Genomic DNA, 22,808 nt, shown 5'->3' with positions numbered 1-22,808 from the left:
TCGTTTCTGTCCCCCGACTGTCCCCCCAAGCCCCCAGGGGCTCCCCGGGGAGGACTTTCCTGGCAGGAGCTCAGGCACCTCTTAGGAGGCAGGCCCCTGTCCCCCCACCTCCCTCCCTGCTGTGTCCTGATGAGCTGTCCACCGGGCCATCTGACCCTTGGGACTGTTCCCACAATGGGGCTATTCTCCTGGGCTCTGCCAGGCACGCGGGGCCCGGTGCCCGCCTCTCCCTGATTGCTTGCTGCTGGCTGCGCCTAGCGGCCCCTGGGCCCACCTCGGGCCCTGCCAGTGCGGGTGGGGGACCCTCCGGGGACCCCTGGTCCTGACTGTCTGCCCGGTTTGCTCTCCAGGGAGGAGGGGCACGATGAACAACTCCCTGATCCTGGAGCTGTGGCGGTCCAAGGCGGTGTCTGTGCGTGAGCGGCTGGGCATCGGGGACCAGCCCAACGACTCGTACTGCTACAACACGGCCAAAAACAGCACCGTGCTCCAGGGGGTCACCTTCGGGGGCGTCCCCACTGTCCTGCTCATAGACGTCAGTTGCTTCCTGGTGAGTCCCCTCCTGAATCGTGTCCCCCCCTCTCCTCCCGGGCCTTCTGGAAAACTCAGGTATGGGATCAGGCGTGCCCGAGTTCACACGTCACCTCTGCCCCTCACCTGCTGTACCCCGGGGAGCCGCGCTCTGCGGGTGACGCAGCTGTCCCCCTGGTCACAGAGTCAGCCTGTTGCGTGGTGAGGCCCGTGGAAGGGGTCAGTCCACAGGGACCAGAGGCATGGGCTGGAATAGAGTGGCCGCACCTCCCAGCTTAGAAATGTCACCTCCTGTCCCCCGCTGGGTCCTGGGCCTTTTAGGGGATCAGTCGCAGAGCAGAGGACACAGCTGGGGAAAGGCCCACCTTCGTGGCCTTCAGTGGCCCAGACCTGCCTGTTCCCAGGGGGTCCCCCGGTTTGCAGTATGCTGTTCTTCTCCCCCGCGGGTGGTTGGGTGGGATTCCCCGGGGGCCACGGGGCCCCTTCTTGTGTTCCTGCCTGTGGGGTGGCCATACCTCTCGCTGAGGGTATAAATGAGTAGCTTGTGCTGGGGAGGGGGTGTCCCCAGGACTCAGATCTGCCCTGTTGCCCCAGGATTTGCCTCACAGTGGCACCTTAGGGGCTGGCATGGGAACCCACCTGCCACTCACGTCGCTTTCACGAGAAAGGGCTCTGTGGGGCGCCCAGGGGGCTCAGTCGGTCAACCGTCCGACGCCTGATCTCGGCTCAGGTCCTGATTTCACGGTTCGTGGGTTCGAGCCCCACAGTGGGCTCTGTGCCGATGGGGAGGAGCCTGCCTGGGATTCTGTCTCCCTTTCTCTCTGTTCCTCCCTGGCTCTTGCGCTGTCTCTGTCTCTCTCTCTCTCTCTCTCTCTCTCTCTCTCTCTCAAATAAATAAACTTTAAAAACATTTATGAGAAGGGCTTTTAGGTGCCAGACAACCTGTTTCTTGGAGTCCACGTGTAGGTTGAGAACACCAGCCTCGGGTGACAGGGGTGGGGGGTCCCGGGGGTGCGCCGGTGACGCTGAGGGCTGGTGGGAATAACGAGAAGGGGCGCTGGAGAGCGAGGGTGGACACGGCTGCAGGGGCGCCGGCGAGGGGAGCTGGGTGTTTATCAGGGGATGTGATGGGTGCACACGTGAGCCAGAGCGGCTGGGAGAACATGGGCGCATGAGACACACACCCCAAGAAGGCAGCAGAGGGGGCGGCGGGGTTGGGGGGGGCACTTGCCGGACGGCCTTCAGCTTTGTCCTGAGACGTGACTCACCTGCCTCCGGGAATAGTCACCAGCTTCCCCGTCCACCTGGAGACGGTCCCGAAAGGGACGCGGCCCCTGTGGGGTTCTGGCCTCTGGATTCCCTTTAGGGAGACAAACCCACATTTAAAAGGTCAGTTCTGGGCGCCTGAGTGGCCCAGTCGGTTAAGCATCTGACTCCTGATTTCGGCTCAGGTCATGATCTCCGAGTTCGTGGGTTTGGGCCCCACATTGGGGGAGCCTGTTTGGGATTCTCTCTCTCTCTCTCTCTCTCTCTCTCTCTCTCTCTCTGCCCTTCCCCTGGTTGCTCTCTCTGTCTCTCTCTGAAAATAAATAAATAAACCTTAAAAAAAAAAAGCTTAGTTCCTAAAAAAAATAAGTAAATGAAATAAAATGAAAATAAAAAATAAAATGAAATAAAATAGAATGAAATGAAATAGAATGAAATGAATGAAATGAAATAAATGAAATGAATGAAATGAAATAAATGAAATGAAATGAAATAAATGAAATGAAATGAAAAGAAAATGAAATGAAATGAAAGCCTGGTTTGTGACCGAGGCCGGCAGGGGTAGGTGAATTGAAAACGGCTCTGTGTCACCCTCCCTGAACCTTGAAGGGCGGTGGTCTGTCCAGGCAAGACCGGGTCTGAGGACCGCCAAGGTGAACGCGGAGGAGGTGGTGTGGAGCTTACAGATTTTACAGCTGGACGGGGTTTAGAGCGATTGGCTGAGGGCCCCAGGCTGTGGAGACCGAGCTGCCAGAGCCCAGGCTCCTCGGTGGGCACTGTCCCCCGTCCAGGCCCCATGCTGGCGTCCTCGGGGCTTGCCTGGGGGAGCACCCGGCTCGGCCTGGGGGAGCTCTGCTTCCTCGCCCTGTAATTAAGTGCAGTTCTGTGTAAGAGGAAGGAAGCGGGTCCTGGGCGGCTGTGAGGCCTGGTCTCGCCTTCCTGCTCAGGAGCACTGAGGGCTGATCAGCGCAGGGTCGGTGGGGTGGGGGTCCTGGCTGTTGCTGCCCTGAGAGCAAAGAGCGGGGCCGATGCTCATGGTGAGGAGGGCGCCGGGGCCAGCTCAGGGACGGGCTCGTGGCCTCTGTGCCCTGGCATCGGCGACAGGCGCTCGTGAAGACGGTGGGCAAAGGGTCGGATGGTTGAGCTGTGTGGCCTCGGGCGGCTCGGTGCCCTCTCTGGGCCCTTGTAGCCCCGCTGGGTTCAGGCTGGTGGGCTTTGCCCCTAAGGCAGGTGTCTCTAATGAGAAGTCCCTTTACTTGGTTTCTTCTCTCCTGTCAGTGTTTGATCTTGGTGTTTTCCATCATAAGAAGGAGATTCTGGGATTATGGCCGTATCGCCCTGGTGTCAGAAGCGGACAGGTAAGCAGGACGTGTCACCTCGAGAGCGTGAGTGTGTGTGTGTGTGTGTGTGTGTGTGTGTGTGTGTGTGTGTCACTGGGACGGGGCTGGGGGCCCACGCGTGTTGCTGACACTACGTTGTGTCCACTGAGCACATCCGTCCGCCAGGCCTGGGTCAGAAGCCGTCTCTCCTCACCACAGGTGCCTCTCCCACGGCCGTGGCCTGGCCGTGAACCTTGCTGGAGGAAGTTTAGTTCCTTTACACACTCGGGGCTTTCGTTATCAGCTGAGACGGATGCCACTCTTCTTCCTCACCCTGAATGTTGAAAGAGTGTCCCTTCTCTGACATGAGTTAGCTGGGGGCTGGGGGCGAGGCGAGCCCCCGGGGAGCTGCTCCTGTCCCCGCTCAGGGTCAGCGTGGGCCGGTGGCCCTCACTCAGCCAGCGTCGGGTGAGTCTGGTGCAGCAGGGACCCCCTTGGCTGGACGTCACCTGGGCTCTGCTGGCTGCTCACGACTCCTCAAGGGGGGACCGTCCTCTAGGTCCGCACCCTGGCGTCTCCAGCCCCGGCTGGCTGTCACACGGCCTGGGACCTGGTGTCAGATGCAGGACAGGAAGCAGTGGGGGGAGACACCCCTGTGGCCAGGCTCCCCCCACCGGGCCGCTCGGCTTCCCCAGGCCGACCTCCACCCTTGCTGCACAGGCGTTGGACTGTGGTCTCTGTGCGAGGCACGGGCCGCGTCGCTGCGAAAGCTCCGTGCCGCTTCCTGCCTCCTGGGTCCTGGCGTTTGCGAAAGCCCGAGGGTGTTCACCTTGCCCCGAGGGCTTCTTGGGAGCCTTAGACAGTTTTGGGGGGACTCTGGGGACGTGATGTGTTTGTGGCACCCCGAGTCCCAGGAGGGGCCGTGCACTGGAAAGGTACTGAGCCTGTGAACCCCAGGAGGCCCTGCTTCCTCCTTGGCTGCAAGGCCGTGGTCAAGTCCCCACCTTCTGGGGTTTCTCTCCTCCTGTCCCCTGTCCCCCGCAGGGCACCCAGAAGGTCAAATGAGAGAGCTGCCTGTGAAGGCTTTGAAAGTCAAGGTTCTTCCTGTCTTCTGCCCCTGCGAGTGAGGTTTTGGAATCGGTTCTAGAAAACTGGAAGTGATAATGAACATAATTCACACACCTCAAGCGACCCCCCACACACAGGGCAGGGGAGGGGAGCCCCCCCCCAGCATCCAGACGCCCACGCTCCCATTTTCTTGTCCCTGAAAGTGGGGTGCCGCTTGTCATCAATGGCGGTCACACTTCAGTCTTTCTCATCGGTTCATAAGATTATTATGTCCCTGGCAGCCAGTGGTGGTGTCGATTTGATAAAACGAGGTTAATCTGACGTGCCGGGAGACGTATCGCAAACGTCAACAGTCTGAAGTCCCCTTGGGTGGGCCCGGAGCCGAGGCCCCAGGGTGCGGGGTGCGGGGACGGCCTGCCAGTGCCCTGACCCCTTGTCACCCGGCCCATGTAACGCGGGGGTTTCGCGTCTTGCACGCCCAGGTGCGGTCGCCGCCCTGGTGGGTGTGTTTCACGGGCTGAGTTAGATCTTGTCCCAGACTTGGAGGAAGGCCACAGCTTTGGTCCCGGGCTCTAAGGGATGGCGGGATACCGGACGGAGGTTTTCAGACTTCGAAAAAGGATTTCCTGGCATTTTTTTCCTTTTGTGTTCCCAGCGATTCCAGGTTCCAGAGACTGTCATCGTCGTCCTCTTTTGGGCAACAAGATTTTGAAAGCGAGCTGGTTGGTATCGACGGGACAGGCGTGGCTGTGGCCGTGGTGGGGGCGGGGCAGGGCAGCCGGGTACTGGTTCGGGGGCCGACTTGGCCCCCCGCGTCCTGAGTGGCAGGTGCTGGTGGTGAGCCCCCTGGACTTGGGACGGACCGCGGGGAGGGTGCAGCGGGGAGGCCCAGGGGGTGACACGGGGTTAACTCTGAGGCAGGAGCTCCCGAGTCCCCTGTGGTCCCAGCGCTCGGCTCTCATCACACGCAGGGATCTGTGTGACGGTTCATTGCTGACGTGCCTGCTGGCGGCGAGTCAGAGGTGGGCGGCCCAGCCGGGTTCCCCGGCACCTGACCCTGAGGAGGTGCCCAGCGGGCCGGGGTCCAGCCCAGCTTTGGGGGTGGAGGGGTTACGATCAAGAGAGGCGATGGACAGTCAGCCGACGGACCCTCTTCCCTCCAGAGTCCCACCTGGGGGGGGGGCCTGTCCCATCCGTGAGGCTTGTTTCCTTGTGTCTGTCCTGCGTCTCGGTCAGCACTGCGGGCCATCCAGCAGAACAGTTCCAGAACCGCTCTGAGCTCTCACCGGCTCTCGGGTCAAGTTCAGGCCTCGGCCCTGGAGCAAACTGTCAAAACTTGAGGGGTTTTTACGAGAATTCCAGGCACAGGGTGCGTGTCCCAGAGGACTGGGGGCCGGCAGACTCTGTCGCCTTGGGGACAAGCCGTGGCCTTTGCTGGATTTGGGACAAAAGCGCTGCTTCTATATAACGGGGGGTTAGATGGTTAGTGACCGTCAGAGGCGGTGATTCCATCCGCCTCCCGGGGACAGAGATGCTCAAAGCTAATCCCTGATCTCTCCGTTCCCAGGGATGCTGTCCCTGGCTGACTGCCATCTTTCGCCTGCAGTGAGTACAGCGGGTGTGTGCGTGAACGTGGGTGGGTGTGTTAGTGGGTGGGCGCGCGTGTCTGCCTGTCTTTCCTCGGGTGGCTTTGCCTCTGCGCTTGGCCGGCGAGGAGGAAAGGAGCCGGGATGCCTGACGCCGAGATGGGTCCCTAGATGCTTCTGGGTTCGAGGCGGAGCCTCGTGTGGGGGCCGGGCATGCAGGTGGCCCACACGGCCCGCACAAGCCACTTTCCCCCTCGCTTTGGGCAGGAACGCTTTGCACCTTCAACTCCTCCGCTTCCAAGTTTCCTTGTTTCTAACGTTTGGGGCCCGTGGGGAGAAATCCTGTGAAGCTGGGAGCGGCTGGGAGCGGAGGAGGTGCGGTTTCGGAGGTGGTGAAAGAGGAGGGCCTCTTAGAATTGATGAAATGCGGTGGTTGCGGGACGTCGGGTACGTCCCTCTCCCTGGGCCTCAGTTTCCACGACTGTAAGAGGGGCCCAGGCGACACAGCGGGAGAGGTGGGTCGGCCGGCCCCTGCCTGCCCACCACCGCGAAATCACGTCACTGGGACGCGTTTCCTCCTGACGTGGCAGGTCACTCCGAGCGCGGGTCCGGCGCACACAGAGAGGATTTTAGGTGTCCTAGACCCTCCCCTGACACGTGCCCACGGCGGGTGCCCCTTGGGGGACTGCGGCCTGTGGCCACTGCTGGGTGGGGCTCAGGCTGCTCCCCTGTCCCGGCGGTGGGGACCCCACTCAGCCTGGGTTGGGTGGGGCGGCGTGAGACACGCTGCGTCGTCATTTCATGGTAACCCGCAAAGGCTGTTGGCAGATCTGCTCTGTACCCCTCCTCCCTCCACCCCTCCTCCCCATACCCCCTCCTCCACCCACACTTGCTCCTCCCCACACCCCCCTCCTCCCCATAGACCCTCCTCCCCATACCCCTCTTCCCCTCCCCCAACCCTCCTTCTCCTCCCATACCCCCCTTCCCCTCCCCATACACCCCTCCCCTCCCCATACCCCCTTCCCCTCCTCCCAACCCCCTCTTCTCCCCCATACCCCTTCCCTCTCCCCATACCCCCCTTCTCCCCCATACCCCCTCCCTCTCCCCATACCCCCCTTCTCCCCCATACCCCCTCCCTCTCCCCATACACCCCTTCTCCCCCATACCCCCTCCCTCTCCCCATACACCCCTTCTCCCCCCATACCCCCTCCCTCTCCCCATACCCCCCTTGTCCCCCCATACCCCTTCCCCTCCCCATACCCCCTTTCCCTCCCCCCAACCCCCTTCTCCCCCCCATGCCCTCCTTCCCCTCCCCATACCCCCTCTCTTCCCTCATACCCCCCTTCCCCTCCCCATACCCCCCTTCCCTTCCCCATATCCCGCCTTCTCCCCATACCCCCTTTCTCCCCTCCATACCCCACCCTGTTCCGTGCTCCTCCCCCCCGCCCAGTTCCCTCTGCTGGCACAGGCATTTCTCTGGAGGGGGGCTGTCACTGGTACTCTGAGTGTCCCCACTCTGTCCCTGTAACACTGTATCAGACACTGGGATGCCGCGTGTCCCCCGGCTTTGTCCCTGTAACACTGTATCAGACACTGGGACGCCGCGTGTCCCCCGGCTTTGTCCCTGTAACACTGTATCAGACACTGGGACGCCGCGTGTCCCCCGGCTTTGTCCCTGTAACACTGTATCAGACACTGGGACGCCGCGTGTCCCCCGGCTTTGTCCCTGTAACACTGTATCAGACACTGGGACTCCCTGTGTCCCTGTAACACTGTATTAGATATGTTTTCAGTGTCTACTCCTTCCTGTTGCAAAAAGGATACTTTGACTGTTTTAAGGCCACAGTTGCATTCTAACAGCTGCTCGCGGCCAGTGTTGCAGGTGACATTCAAAGCATCCCCTCAGTTTCCTTGGCTTTGCCTTCCTGGCAAGATAGGGAGTCGGTCAGAGGTGTGTCTCCAGAAAACCTGTTGAGGAAAGAAAGTCGGAAGTCGCCGCCGGGTTAGGTTTGGGCCCCCATCCTGTTTGTTCAGTGCGCACGGTTGGGGGCAGGGCAGGTACTTTCTGGCAGGTGATTGGGAAGTGCAGCCAGTGTGGTCAGGTGCAAAGCTCTGTCCTCCAGGTAAACAGCACGCAGGGTAGCGTCCGTCCCCAGGCTGGCTTCTGAGCATCTGCCCGGTACCCGGCCGGCCTGGCGTGCCCACCTCACCGCCTCACGTGTGGCCCGTGGCTCCCGCCGGTCTCCCACCTCTCGGATCTGCTTTGGTGCCGTGACACCCGCTTCTCTTACCACTGCCCGCGCAGAATTTTCCTGCTTTTCTGGAAGCCGGACCCTCAGGGAGACCCCCCTTTTCCCTCTGTGGCATTCTGGCTGTCAGCGCCTGGAATTTTCCAGGTCCCCAAGGGGGCCGGAGCGTCCAAATAGGGCAAGGAGGAAAGGGCGGAGCCCCCATGAGGCCAGCAGGACACAGGGAGGGGGCCGGACGGCAGGGTGGGAAGCCCGGAACAATTGACATGTTGACAGAAGCAGGAGGGGCTGCGGGACCTCCCCCTGCACACGTGTCTGCAGGGATGCGGGCAGCAGGTGCCTGGGGGTGTGGTGTGGGGGGTGTGGTGCAGGGCGCTGGGAAGGAGGCTCCTCCGGGCTTGTCCTGCCTCCGCCCTCCCGAGCTGCGCGACTGAAAGCTCGGTGTCCTGGGATGTGAGGAGACGGGACAGCCCGGCCCGGCCCTGCCGCTCACCCGGGTCCCCTGTGCGTGTCTTGGGCAGCGATGACCAGATTCTGGAGCGGTGTGGGGAGGACGCCATCCACTACCTGTCCTTCCAGAGACATGTCATCTTCCTACTAGTGGTCGTCAGCTGCTTGTCCCTGTGCGTCATCCTGCCCGTCAACCTCTCGGGTGATTTGCTGGGTAATGTTCCCTCCTCTTGTGTGACTCACGGCCCGGGGTGGGGTTGGGGGGGGCTCGTGGGGCTGGGGTGGGCCCAGGTGTCAGGAGGCCTCGGGGTGACTCCGGAACGTTCCCCTCTGCCTGGCCGTGCCTCTCAAGAGGCACCCCCCACCCCCGGACCTGAGCCTGGGCCAGGAGCTTGGCCCCCGGTGTGAGCTTCGGTTCTAAGTAAGGGGAATAAAACCCCAAGACTCGTAGGATCGGGGGCCTTCGGAGAGCGTTTCATACTTTCCTGCCCCCACGTGATCACAATCGGGAGGCCACAGTGAGTGGGTGTGGGAGATGTTCGTGACGCTCAAAGTCACAGCCTGGAACCGTGTGTCCTGCCAGTGCGGGAGGCTGGCTTCCAAAATGCCAAAGAATCCGCTTCCTCCTCCCTCCCTCCCTCCCTTCTTCTCTCCCTCCTCCCTTCCCTCCTCCCTCCCTCCCCACCTTCCTCCCTCCCCACCTTCCTCCCTCCCTCCCTCCCTCCCTTCTCTTCCTCCCTCTCCTCTCTTCCTTCCTCCCTCCCTTCTTTCCTCCCTCCTCCCTCCCTCCCTTCCTTCCTTCCTTCCTCTCCTTTCCTTTTCCTTCCTTCCTTCCTTCCTTCCTTCCTTCCTTCCCCTTTCTCCTTTCTCCTTTCTCTCTTTTTCTCTTTCTCTCTTTCTCTCCACCCAACACGGGGCTGGAGCTCACGACCCCGAGATCCAGAGTCACACACTCTGCTGACTGAGCCAGCCAGGGGCCCCACGAATCCACTTCTCATGCCCAGGGATTCCCAGCTCGGTTTTGGGACCCGTTCAGGAGGATTTCAGATTCTCAAGGAATGTCACAAGAATCTCAAAGCAAGAGAAATTCCGATTGTGACTTACCCACGCGGCGGGTCGGGAAGAGGTTGTCGGGTAAAGTGGGGCCTTGGGTTGGTGCAGTTCTGAAAAGACCGGACGGCCGGTCCCTGTCCTCTGACGGGCCTGGCCGTCTCGTGCTTCCTCAGAGACCCACGGACCGAGGCGGGCCGCCCCCGTCCCCCTTCCCTAGTGTGACCCTAAGACTAAGTGTCTTGCTTGTCTGCAGACAAAGACCCTTATAGCTTTGGGAGGACGACCATCGCAAACCTGCAGACGGAGTGAGTATGGGGCGGGGGCCAGGGCTTTGCGGGCACTGCCTGCCCCGGGCAGTGCTGCTGTGCGGGGTGGGGGTGGGGGGTGGTTAGGAGACGTGGAGGGCCCGCCCCCCCGCAAACCCCGCCCTGTGTGGGAGCCGGGCCCTGATGGCAGGTGTCCCCGCTCAGCGATGACCTCCTTTGGCTGCACACTGTCTTTGCCGTCATCTATCTCCTCCTCACCGTGGGCTTCATGAGACACCACACCCGGTCCATCCAGTACCAGGAGGAGAACTCGGTGAGCGAGGCGGGGAGGGTCACGGGTGGGGCCAGAGCGGAGCCTTGACCCGGCCTGTTGCCAGGACACGGGAGCCGTGCGCTTAAAGAGGCCTCTGTGGGACCTGGCTGGCATGTTTGTGCTCACGGTTGACTTCAGCTTTTCGTTCATTCGTTTGTTAATTTTTTTTTTATTTCATAAATTTCTTTTTGTTTCATGTTTGTTTTTGAGAGAGACAGAGACAGAATGCGAGTGGGTTAGGGGCAGAGAGAGGGGGAGACACAGAATCCGAGGCAGGCTCCAGGCTCCGAGCCGTCGGCACAGAGCCCGACGTGGGGCTCGAACCCACGAACGGTGAGATTGTGACCCGAGCTGAAGTCGGACGCTCAACCGGCTGAGCCACCCAGGCGCCCCAATTCACTTGTTATTTTTAAGGTTTTTATGTGTTTATTTTTTGAGAGAGAGAGAAGGAGAGATAGCACGAGCAGGGGAGGAGCAAAGAGAGAGGGAGAGAGGACCCCAAGCAGGCCTTGCCCTGTCAGCACAGAGCCCGATACGGGGCTCGATCCCACGAACCGTGAGATCGTGACCTGAGCCGAAATCAGTGGTCGGACGCTTAACTGACTGAGCCACCCAGATGCCTGACATTAGCTTCTAAAATTTTTCTGATTAGGGGCATCTGGGGGGCGGGGGTCAGTCAGTAAAGCATGTGAAGGACCCCCTCCGGGCTCTCCCAGGGGAGCACTGGTCCCTCCGAGCTCTCACTGTGTTCCGTGGGGAGGGGCGGGGCTGGGTGGGCTTGAATAGGGCGGAAACCCTGGGCCCACCTGGGGACTGGCGTGCCTTGGGGTGACATCCCCCGCCCCCATGTGTGTCTCTGGCAGGTGAGGCGGACCTTGTTCATCACGGGACTCCCCCGAGACAGCAAGAAGGAGACAGTGGAGACCCACTTCCGGTGAGCAGGGCTGTGGCCCCTCCAGGCGGGGCAGATGCCTCAGGCGGGCCGCTCTGTCTTCTCTTTGGGCGCCCAGAGACTTGGCGAAGGGCCTGGCCCTGCCATGCGAGCATCCCATGGCCGCCGTGTGCCAGCCTGCTGTGGAAGGCTTCTAGAAGTCTGGGGTCTAGAAGGCCTGTCCGCTGCAGGCCGCCCCGGGGGACCACAGCAGCTGGAGCACAGGCCAGGCTGTAGGTGCAGAGAAATAGCTCGAGGGCACGAGCAGGTCTCCGGGGGGTGGGGGGGGCCTGCGCTGGCACAGGCGTCCGCCCACGGGTGTCTCTGGAGGGAGCACCTGCACCAAGGAGTCCTGCGGTGGAGGAGGAGGCAGGGCTCCTCTGGGGGAGGCCGTGTGTGTGTGTGTGTGTGTGTGTGTGTGTGTGTGTGTGGTACCAGGGATGCAGGGGAGGGGGGTGTGGAGCAGGAGAGGGGAGGGCAGGTGCAGAGGCCCCGGGACCCCGGCTGGAGGGCTTGCCCCAGGCGGCGAGCTGAGGATTCAGTCCGAACGCACCCCTCCCAGTCCCGCAGCCACTAACTTGCCGCGGGGACTCGGGGTGACCACGGTGTAACTCAGCACTATTTGCGGACGACGGCGATTCGTAGAAACAGAGAGCGAGTGCCTGATTTTGTGTGTCTGGTGGGCAGGGAGCATCGTTTAGCGGCCACTGGTGCCCGGCTGCCTGGATTCACATCTGGGCTCCAACAGCCACTCGCGGTGTGACCTTGGGCACAAGTCGCTTAACTTCTCCGGCCCTTATTTTCCTCATCTGTAAAATGGGGACAGAACCTCCCAGGCTATGGTGAGGACGGCATAGTGAATACCGTGGGAGCACCCGGCCGGTGTGAGTCCACACACAGCACACTTGTGAGGGTCGTACTACGGTTGTTAATGCGGGTGTAGACGTTTGCTGGGCTGCGAGCCCCCTGCGTTCATTGAACCTGAAAGGTCTGTGATCTTCAAAAAGGGGCCACACGCTGGGTAGGATTTCCGCACGGTCCAAGGTAGGCGTGAGCCAGAGCAGACGATAGTGCTCTTCCTCCGGGTGGGTGAAGGAGGTCACGAACCGGATTCATCTGGCCCCACACGCGCCCGCTGACGTACAGCCAAGCGGGCACGAGCCTTTCAGTTTCAGGCGATTGCTTTCGTGCTGTTAAAAAAAAAAAAGCCCTCTTTGTGTTGAATTTCAAAATTTCACCCTTTGTAAAAAGACGAAAGGAAAGAGGTTTCTGTGGTACCCCGAGTACCCTCGGGGACTTGGGGGGGATCTCTCCTGCCGGGTGGGGGGGGTTCTCTTTTCCGACGGCCTGCCTTGCGCACAGGGACGCGTATCCCACGTGTGAAGTGGTGGACGTACAGTTGTGCTACGACGTGGCCAGGCTGATTCACCTGTGAAGGGAGAGGTGAGCGGGGCTGGTCGGTGGCCGGAAGCCTGTCCCTCCCTCCTGGGCCGCCCACCCTGCTGCCTCGCTGCTGGTGGGGGGTCTAGGCGGAGCCCCCAGGGGGGAAGGCAGGAGGGGGGGCTCTGCCCCTTTCTTGTTTGGAAAGCTGACCCCCTGGGGTGCCAGGGGGGCACAGTCGGTTAAGCCTCCGACCCTTGGTTTCGGATCGGTTCGTGAGTTCGAGACCCGCATCGGGCTCCGCTTGGGCAGTGCGGATCCTGCTTGGGATTCTCTCTCCCCTGCTCTCCGCCCCTCCCCGGCTTGCGCTCGCTCTCTCTCTCTCTCTCTCTCAAAATAAACTTTAAAAAAGAAAGCTGAGCTCCTGGGCCTGGCAGTTGGACAGTGGGCGTGGGGTCTGTGCCGCAGGGTTATGGTGACTCTGACGTGTGTCCCCCTACCCCCACCCCTGCAGGAAGAAGACAGAAAAGAGCCTGATCTATTACATGAACCTGCGGGCGAAGACAGGCCAGTGGACCCTCATCAACCCCAGGCCCTGCGGCCAGTTCTGCTGTTGCAAAGTGCCGGGGTGCGAGTGGGTGAGGGCCCGGCCCCCCGCGGGAGTGCCACGGGGTCCCCGCCGCCCGCGCAGGGCCCGTGGTCACGAGGGGGTGCGTGTCCTTAGGAGGATGCCGTCTCCTACTACGCGCGCATGAGGGACAGGCTGCTGGAGAGGATCGCGGATGAGGAACGCCGGGTGCAGGAACAGCCCCTGGGCATGGCCTTCGTCACTTTCCAGGAGAAGTCCATGGCCACCTAGTGAGTAGGGCGTGTCCGGAGCCCTTTGTCTCCTCCAGGTGACTTATGACCCGCCCCTGGGACGGGTTGGGGCTGGGGCAGGCCACAATCCCCCCATCATCCCAACCCAGGTGCGTGTGACACGTGTGGGGTGATCCTCGCGCGAGGTGAGTCCCTCGTGGGTTGACGTGGCCTCACCCCCGGGCCGAGCTCCCACCAGCCATGCCAGGGAAGGCGTCCAGCATTCTGCCACCCCCCTTCAGATGTCCACTCTGGACCGCAGATGATCTTCTGTGCTGGGTTTTCCGTCGCACAGATGCACAGACCCCAGGCACTGCACAGACCCCCAGCTCTGCAGCAGGGAGACCCCGGGGCCAGGCTGCGGAGCACACGTGGGCCCCAGCACGGGGCTCTGGCTCCTGGAGTGGCGTCACGCCTGGGGTGGGGGACGCAGGTGGCCACACAAGTGCCCCTTCCCAGCCCTCTCTGCGGGCACCGCACACCCGGGAAAAGTCCCCTGCAGCCAGGCCAGAGCCAGGAGGGGCTCGTGGAAAGGGGGGGCGTGCTGAGGCAGGAGTGAGGGGCATGGAGACGGCGGGGGTCCAGGTGGCAGTCCGGGGGGGCCCTGGGCGTCAGGGTGGGAAGAAGTGAGGACAGCTAGGCCCTGGCCCGGCCGCGCAGTGCGTCCGCGGCCCCGACTTCCTGGGCGGCCGAGGGTGATGATGGCGCAGGGAGCAGCCGTGGTCCAGGGGTGCAGCGGCCAGACGGGGTGCGCACCTGAGCCGGAGAGCCTCGGGATCCTGACGCGGAGGCAGGAGTGACCCCCGGCTCGCCGCGTGGTCCTGAGGATGAGGCCAAGTCCTCCCCGTGAGCTGTAGTAACGGCTAACCTAGCAACCCGCTGATAGAGCAACGGCCCCGGGGCCCCGCGGCGTCTGCCCTCACTCTGCGCGTGTGCGCGGTGCCCCGGGTGTCTGGGCCACGGCCACGTCTGCTCTTCCTTCCTGGCAGCATCCTCAAAGACTTCAATGCCTGCAAGTGTCAGAGCCTCCAGTGCAAAGGCGAGCCCCAGCCGTCCTCCTGCAGCGCGGAGCTCCGTATCTCCAAGTGGACGGTCTCCTTTGCCACGTACCCCGAGGACATCTGCTGGTGAGGCCCCGGCCCTGGACTGGGGAGGGGGGAGGGGCCCCAGGCCGGGCATCACAGGTGCGAGCTGGCCTTCAGGGCCCCCCCACCATAGCTCCTGGCTCCGCTCTGGGCCTGGGGCGGGCGTGGGGGGATGCGTCAGGTGGGGGGGGGCATCCACACCCGGCACTGCGCTCCAGTGATGCCCCCCGGCATCCGGGGTGTCCGGGAGCCACGTCTATAATTTCCAGTTTCCTTTCGGCCGCGTTGAGAAAGTAGAAGGAAACTGTTCAACTTAATTGCATAATCTCTCTCTCCTTATATATCCGAAATATTATCACTCTAACGTGATCAGTTACCTTCTAGTGGAGATGCGTCTCTTTTTCATACTTAGTAGCTTTGAAATCCGGCGTGTATGTTCTTTTGAGTCGGACCAGCCCCGGTTCAGGGCTCGGTAGCCCCTGGCTGCTGTGTCGTGTGGCGTTAGGTCTAGCCTGGGGACACGCTGCTGAGCTCGGCCGCGTCCACGGGGGCCGTTGGTGAGCCTTGAGCACAGTGCCGCGGGTGAGGGCAGCCCCAGCAGAGCCCCCAGCGTGGCTGGCTTCAGCTCCCTGCCCAGAGCGAGCTTTGGGAGCGTCTCCGTGGCTCCAAGCTGATCTCTGATGGTTCACAGGGCTTCCCAAACGTGGGGGCAGCGTGCTGCTGTGTTCTCGGTGGGGTGAGAGGCCAGCATGACCGCCGTGGGGCCTGGGCACTGCTGTCCCCTGCCTCCCTCCCTCTGCGTGCACCCAGCCCCCGGCCCTGTGTCGCTGGTCACCAGGCATTTTAGATGTGGCCGTGTCGTAGCCTCGTTCTGTCTGTCTGGGTGACCGTGGAGTCCCTTTGGTGGGTTCTGGCCCCCGGGCTGTGGCCGGGGAGCCGTGTGAGTGGTGGATAACCTGTTTTCTCTCTGAACTCAAGGGGACCCCGCATTTGACCTTGCTGGAGCTGAAGGTCGGTACAGAGGGCTCACCTGTACTCCTGGGGTCCAAGTGCCTCAGTCTGGTCTCTCGCCGGGCCTCGATGTGACCCGCTGACCCACCTGAGGGCACCGGGGGCGTGGTCGGCAGCCCGGCCTGGGGGGGGTCTCAGCCTCCAAGCCTGTGTCCCCTCCTGCAGGAAGAACCTCTCCGTCCAGGGTTTCTGCTGGTGGCTCCAGTGGCTGGGCATCAACTTCACTCTGTTCGTGGGGCTCTTCTTCCTGACCACCCCCGCCATCATCCTGTCCACCATAGACAAGTTCAATGTCACCAAACCCATCCGTGAGCTCAACGTGAGTGACTATGCTACAAGCCCGTCCTGCAAGGCTGGGGACAAGAAGGCGTGGGGGGGGGGCGGTGGCTGGAGCCCAGGGACGTGGGGGCTGAACCAGGAGCCGTGCCTCTCAGCTCACGTCCGTGCCTTTAGGCCTTGAGCAGGTGTGGCCACATTTACGACACTGGTTTACGACACGCGCGCGCCCGTGCGTGTTTTCGAAATCAATCTGAACGTTCAACGGTAGGGTCGTGTGAGCTGAAGGGCATGTACTGATGGAAAGTTAAGTATCTGTTACATAATCGTCAACTCATTGATTCTAGATAGGCAACAAATGATTATTTAAAATCTTAGACAAATCGAGACAACGAAACGCTTCCTGAAGTGGCCTCTGCTTGAAAACAATATTGGTTTCCCCAGGGCACCTGGGGGCTCAGGTGTCCACCTCTTGGTTTTGGCTCAGGTCGTGATCTCACAGTTCGTGAGATCGAGCCCCTGTGTCGGGCTCTGAGCTGATAGCGTGCAGCCTGCTTGGGATTCTCTCTCTCCTGCTCTCTCTCTGTCCCTCACCTGCTCGCTCTTTCAAAATAAGTAAACGTAAAAAAATTAAAAAGATACTGATTTCCCATAATTGGCTCTGTTGAAATATCCCCCTAAATCTTTTTTTTTTTTTCTCCAGTTCCACTTGGCATTCAGTCAGTCACGCTCAGGGCAAGCACGCGGGGCTAGAAGGCGTGAGGGCCTCGCTGTGCCGTCCCCCAGCTGACGAATTCCGAACGCTGGGTTTTCATCCCAAAGCTGGGGCGAAGGCACCTGCCGGATGATCCTTGCGGGGTTCTGGTGATGGTGACCACATAAGCTGCTGTGTGGCCCAGGCCTTCTTACCCGAAAATAACCCCTTGCGCACATTAAGAATTTTGTTTATCTTTAAAAGCGTGTCAGTGTTCACGCCTTTGCGCATCTTTGGATGTATGGCCAAGTCTGTTCTTTTGAGGGTGGAATCGGCCGAGTGGAACCCTCTTTGTCGATTCTCCCTAAACCAGTTTCGGTTTCTTATGGTAAAGCAAGAATCTACAGATATTTGCAACACTGTTCTAAGAACAGGACCCTCCTGGCTCTCATTCCATCCGTTTTCTACAGTTCATTTACTCTCGTCTCATTCAATAGCATTAAAAAATTTTTTTTTATATTTATTTTATTTTTGAGAGAGAGAGAGAGAGACAGAGTGCGAGCAGGGGAGGGGCAGAGAGAGAGGGAGACAGAGTCCGAAGCCGGCTCCAGGCCCTGAGCTGTCCGCACAGAGCCCGACGCGGGTTTTAAACCCACAAACCGCGAGATTGTGACAAAGTCGGATGTTTAACCAACTGAACAACCCAGGCGCCCCTCAATAGCATTTTTTAAATTTTTTGTTTGAGAGTGTGCATGGGTGGGGGGGGGGCAGAGGGCAAGAGAGAGAGAGAGAGAGAGGGAGAATCTCGAGACTCCAGGCTTAGTGCAGAGCCTGACGTGGGGCTCGATCCCACGGCCCTGGGATCATGACCTGAGCCGAAGTCGGACACCCAACCGACTGAGCCACCCAGGCGCCCCAGTACGCAGCTTTTTAAAGATGCCTGTTTTATCAGGGAAAGTAGGCAGCTCCTGTGATTGCAATAGTGAGCATATCAGGCACAGGCAGTTAGGTCACTGCTGGGCAGGAGGGAGCTGAGCGGGCAGGCCTCCTGGGGAGGCCCTGGCTTCCGTGTTCCCACTTGCCCTTGGTTGCGCAGAGGGGAGCCGGCAGTGGGGGTCGGGGGGGCGCGGTCGCTCTGGGCAGTCAGACAGGTGGAGATCGGTTGTATGTGAAGTTACTTTCTCTGCTCATCCAGCCCTACTAACACCAAGTGCAGTTCTGGTCTGTTCGGCCAACGGCACGGGACACCTGCTCTGTATGGGGCACAGCGTCAGCCCTGGGGGGCAAGGCAAGGGCGACCGGGAGTTCCCGGAGTCGCCGTGACAGCAGGTCGTGGCCTCCAAGCCCCCATGGCCACAGCCTCTCCACCTGTGTCTTCTGTGGGCCGTGTTTTGCAGGACCCGGTCATCAGTCAGTTTTTCCCGACCCTCCTCCTGTGGTCCTTCTCGGCCCTGCTCCCCACCATCGTCTACTACTCCACGCTGCTGGAGTCTCACTGGACCAAGTGAGTGAGGACGCTCGCCTGACGGCGTCCGTGGGTGCCCAGCAGGGGTCTTGGGGGGAGCACCGGGCAGGGCTCACCTCTGACTTCCTGCAGGTCAGGAGAAAACGAGATCATGATGTCCAAGGTCTATATATTCTTGATCTTCATGGTGCTGATCCTGCCGTCCCTCGGCCTCACCAGGTACGCGTCGTCACCTCCTGCCCTGAGTTCACAGTCAGGATCTGGACAGCTCCGTCCCCAAGTGGTTTTAGAGGATGCAGATCCCTGACGACACTTAAGCCGGTCCCTCCCACTTGGGGTGCCGTTGCGCGGCAGGCTCACGGATTGTTCCGGAGATCCGGTCTCTCTTCCTTAAAAAGAAGCTTGAAGACAACATTTCCGCCCAGGGGGAGGGTAGAGTCACGGCTGTGTTGATTTTAAGGGAGGGGGCCGCCGTTGGAGCAGCCCCTCATAGGCTGCTCTGGAGTGGGGGCACCTTAGACGACAGATGGGGGTCCCGATGTCCTGCCTGCTGGTGAGAGCAGGGAAGAATGAAAACGGGTCGCGATCACCTGGAGGGCTGGACATAAATTCTTACGGGATTCATTTTTCTTCCAGTCTGGATTTTTTCTTCCGGTGGCTCTTTTTTTTTTTTTTTTTTTTTTTTTTTCCAACGCTTTTTATTTATCTTTGGGACAGAGAGAGACAGAGCATGAACAGGGGAGGGGCAGAGAGAGAGGGAGACACGGAATCGGAAACAGGCTCCAGGCTCTGAGCTGTCAGCACAGAGCCTGACGCGGGGCTCGAACTCACAGGCCGTGAGATCGTGACCTGGCTGAAGTCGGACGCTTAACCGACTGCGCCACCCAGGCGCCCCTCCGGTGGCTCTTTGACAAAACTTCCTCCGAAGCCTCTATCAGGTTGGAGTAAGTATCGGCCACGTTGCGTTTTGGAGCCGTGGTCCCGGGGAGAGGTCCCACGGGGGCTCAGCCGTGGCTGCGCTGGGGCTGGGGGCGCGGTGGCCTGTGCCCGGCACAGACGTCTCCTCCTGAGGCCATCGGGGCCGGGGAAGCCCACGGCCCCTGGCAGGGCTGAGGCCGCCCTATGGGGGCTGACCCACTTTGTGCCAGGTGTGCAGAAGTGTGGTTAATCTTTTAGGCTGAAACTCCATCAGGGGCAGTCTTGTTCATTCTTGGAAACTCACTTACTTACTGAGAATGGAGCCGCTCAGGGAGAAGGAACCCGTGGGTCCCAGTGGTGCCGGGGAGGTCGGGGTGGGGACGGCCACGCGGCTGTGCGGTTGGGCCCGGGCCCCGTTTACCCCCGGAGAACAGAATAAACCTGTCTCTGGGGTGTGTCCCCCTGACAGGGCGTTGCGGGCTAAATGCTTTATTCTTTTTCTCGTTGAACCTTTACGGCAAGCTGTGGGGGTAGGCGCCATTGTTTCTCCATTTTATGGATGGGGAGACTGAGGCTCAGAGATGTTGGAATAGCTTGCCCTGGGCTACCCAGCCCGTTAACTCGGCCTGAGCCCCGACTGCCCTACCCTTTGGGCCCTAATACTGGCCCCCCGCCTTGGCATTGACTCATCCAACCCAGTGTTGGTAGGAAGGCTGGCCACGTTTCCTGGGAAGATTAGACCGAATTATTCCACGTGGGTTCTTGCTGGTCAGGCTGAGGGCTCGGGGGCTGGCGGCCACAGGCGGGCACCCACACACCCAGCCAGCTCCCGTCTGGGTGGACTGTGGCTTCCAGATGGCCAGATCTGGCGCTCGGGGCTGGGCCCTCACCTTCATGAACCGTCAGCCACGTCTGACACATCGTCACGCCTTCGTCCGCGAAGGCTCCAGGATGGCCCTGTCCCGGTTCTCTTCCCATCGCGGGTTCTCCTGCGTCTCCCCGATGCCTGTGGCCCTGCTCCCAGTCACCTCAGCTGGACCCCGGCCTCCGTGGCCCCGTGCTCCCGAGTTGGAGCCTGCAGGCCCCGTGCACCCGCGGCCCTGCGCCCAGGGCTGCCCACGAGTGTCTGGCTGCCCCAGCCGAGGGGCCCTGGGGCACCTGTCCCCTCTGTGCCCTCCCCCGCCGCACCTGGTCCGCCAGCACCCCTCCGGTCGCCCCGCCTCACCGATGCCAGCGGCCACCCCTGTGCAGCCCCAGCCCTCCCTGCACGCATGCCCTGCCTCTCCCTGGCCCGCGGCCCCCCTGCCCTGTCGGTGCGCGCGCCCCGCACCCGCCGAGAGCCGCTCTCTGCCCGGTCCCTGGACGCTTGTCCTTGCCCTCCTGCTCCGCGAGCACGGGTCTCACCTCCTTAGGCCTCTCTGGCGGCCCGTGTAACAGGGGGCACGTCGTCCCTCCTCTGCTCCGGTTCCCCCGAGCACACGTCACATCTGGCATGCTGTGTGTCCCCTTCGCTGGGATGCAGGCTCTCGCAGAGCAGGGCAGGGGCGGGGGTAGGGCAGAGGCAGGGGCAGGGCCCCCCTTTCATCTCTGAGCCCGGAACATGGAGCGAGCATCCGCACCAAATGCAGGGGCTCCGCTCCCGCCCTGCCGAGTGCCCCTCCCCGGGGCGGGAAAGAGGCTCACAGCCCGGCCGCCCCCCAGGTGCGTCTTCCTGCCCGACCAGGGCGCCTTCTTTGTGAACTACGTCATCGCCTCGGCCTTCATTGGCAACGGCATGGAGCTGCTGCGGCTGCCGGGCCTGGTCCTCTACACCTGCCGCATGGTCGTGGCCAAGACGGCCGCCGACCACAGGAACATCAAGCAGGTACACCCCGCCCCCCTCCACGGGGCCGGTGATCACCCAGGAGGCGCGTCCTGGGGGGGGGACGCACTCTGCACCTGTCCTCTGCGTAGACGCGGGACTCTCGGGCCTGCTGCGTAGACCCGATTGGAGCAAGGGAAACACTGAGAGAACGAGACTCCTTTACCCCTGGCGGCCTGGGTGTGAAGCGAGCAGGGCCGGAGAGGTCCGTGCAGACGGCACCCGGGGCGGGCCGGAGAGGTCCGTGGGGCAGGGGGCAGCCGTGAGCCTCCCGTCTCCAAAGTCCTCCCCTTACGGCCCCCGTGGCGTGGGCGGGTGGCGTCTGGAGCAAACCCTGCGCTCTGCCCTCTTGGCACAGAACCAGGCCTTCCAGTACGAGTTCGGAGCCATGTACGCGTGGATGCTGTGCGTCTTCACCGTCATCATGGCCTACAGCATCACCTGCCCCATCATCGCGCCCTTCGGTGAGTGTGGCCCCGGGGGCGGTGGCTGACCCCTCGGGGCACCCTAGGGGTGCCCCCCGCACACTGAGGACTTCTGCAGCGCCCGGGAGCCACAGGGACATCCCTGGTCCTGCTGGCCATCCCTGGTGGCGCCCTGATCCCAGCGTCCGGCAGCTACCGCCTGGCTCGCGGGTGACCGCGCCGCGCGGCAGACGCGCTCTGAATGTGTGCGCTCCGTGGGTTGTCACTCGTACCGCTCGACGCATCTCGTTTGTGGCCCCTTTCACACTCAGTGTGACACGAGTGAGGAGTAGACCCAGGATCTGAGCTGAGGACTGTTTGACTTTAAAGACCGAGGTCTTGCAGCTAAAATAAACGTGAGGAACTGCAGACAGGTGGAAGATTCTAGAAGGAAGTAGAACACCCAGCACACTGTTGGCACTGCAGCTGAGGTTTAGGGGCGGGAGGAGGTTTTAGTTTTCCGTTTACTCTTGAACTATTTAAAAAATCAACAGGTTTACTTTTTTTTTTTAGTGTCTGTTTTTGAGAGAGACAGAGCGCAGGTGGGGGAGGGGGGAGAGAGAGAGGGAGACACAGAATCTGAAGCAGCTCCAGGCTCCGAGCTGTCAGCACAGAGCCCAACGCAGGGCTCGAACTCATGTACTGTGAGATCATGACCTGAGCTGAAGTCGGACGCTCAACTGACTGAACCCCCAGGTGCCCCAAAAGTTTTACTTTTTGAAAACAAAACAGGAACACCCAGCTGGCTCTGTCAGTGGAATGTGCGACTCTTGGATCTCAGGTTGTGAGTTCAAGCCCTGTGTTGGGTGTAGCGATTACTTAACAATAAAACCTTTAAAAAAATAAAAAATAAAAAAACAAAATTTTAAAGATCCTGACATAACAGAAGCACATCCACCCTGTGTGCTGCCCCTGGGGCAGGACCCTCTGGCACCTGCCGCCTGATGAGTGCGGAGGGCCAGCTGGAGCCAGGAAGGGACAGAGAGAGGGAGCCCGGAAGGACGGTGGGGGGCTCGCGGGGGAGGGCCCGGGCAGAGGTCGGGCCAGGCATTCGGTACAAAGTAACTTCTTTCTGCAAAATGATCCTAGAATTTCTGTCTTCCCTAGGGACAGAATTACAGCTGCCTTTTACTCCTTGGGGTCAGGGGGAAACTGGGAGAGGGCGGGGGAGAGAGCGAGCGAGCGCGAGAGCGCTCCCGAGCTGCCGGGATCTGCTTTGAGCCCCACTTTGCCTTCGTGTAGTCAGATGGCAGACCAGCCCGGCCCCGTGGACAGATCGATGCCCCGGGAGGGAGGGGGCACGGGGGCCCCTGGGGCCCCACCAGGCTTGCTGCTCACGGCCCCGTGTCCGCAGGCCTCACCTACATCCTGCTCAAGCACCTGGTGGACCGTCACAACCTGTACTTTGCCTACCTCCCGGCCAAGCTGGAGAAAAGGATCCACTTAGCGGCCGTCAACCAGGCCTTGGCCGCCCCCATCTTGTGCCTCTTCTGGCTCTATTTCTTCTCCTTCCTGCGCCTGGGTGAGGGGCCCTCTGACCAGGGCGGGGTGGGGGCGGGTGGCGGCCCTCGGCCTCCTCTTTCCGCATCCACGCCAGCCCGACAGCATCCAAACCGGTGTCCAGTCGGAACGCGGTACCCGGGCTGAGGGCTGGCTGGGGACAGCGCCGACGCCCCGGTTCCCGAGCTGGCCTGAGCCCGGGGAACCCTGGAGGAGGCCGCGTCGCTCAAGAAGCCTTAGAAGGCAGTCCCTCTGTGAGCTCCG

The 22,808-nt window shown here is 61.3% G+C and overlaps 1 pseudogene; it reads left to right on the top strand.

Moving 5' to 3' along the window:
- Positions 1-22,808, top strand: part of LOC131495920 (CSC1-like protein 1) — a 29,033-nt pseudogene that overhangs the window by 4,036 nt on the left and 2,189 nt on the right.

This window comes from Neofelis nebulosa, chromosome 15 (genome assembly GCF_028018385.1).
Source record: "Neofelis nebulosa isolate mNeoNeb1 chromosome 15, mNeoNeb1.pri, whole genome shotgun sequence".
In the NCBI taxonomy this organism is placed as follows: domain Eukaryota; kingdom Metazoa; phylum Chordata; class Mammalia; order Carnivora; family Felidae; genus Neofelis; species Neofelis nebulosa.
The sequence above is the reverse complement of the archived record's forward strand: the minus strand, read 5'-3'. Positions and strand labels throughout refer to the sequence as shown.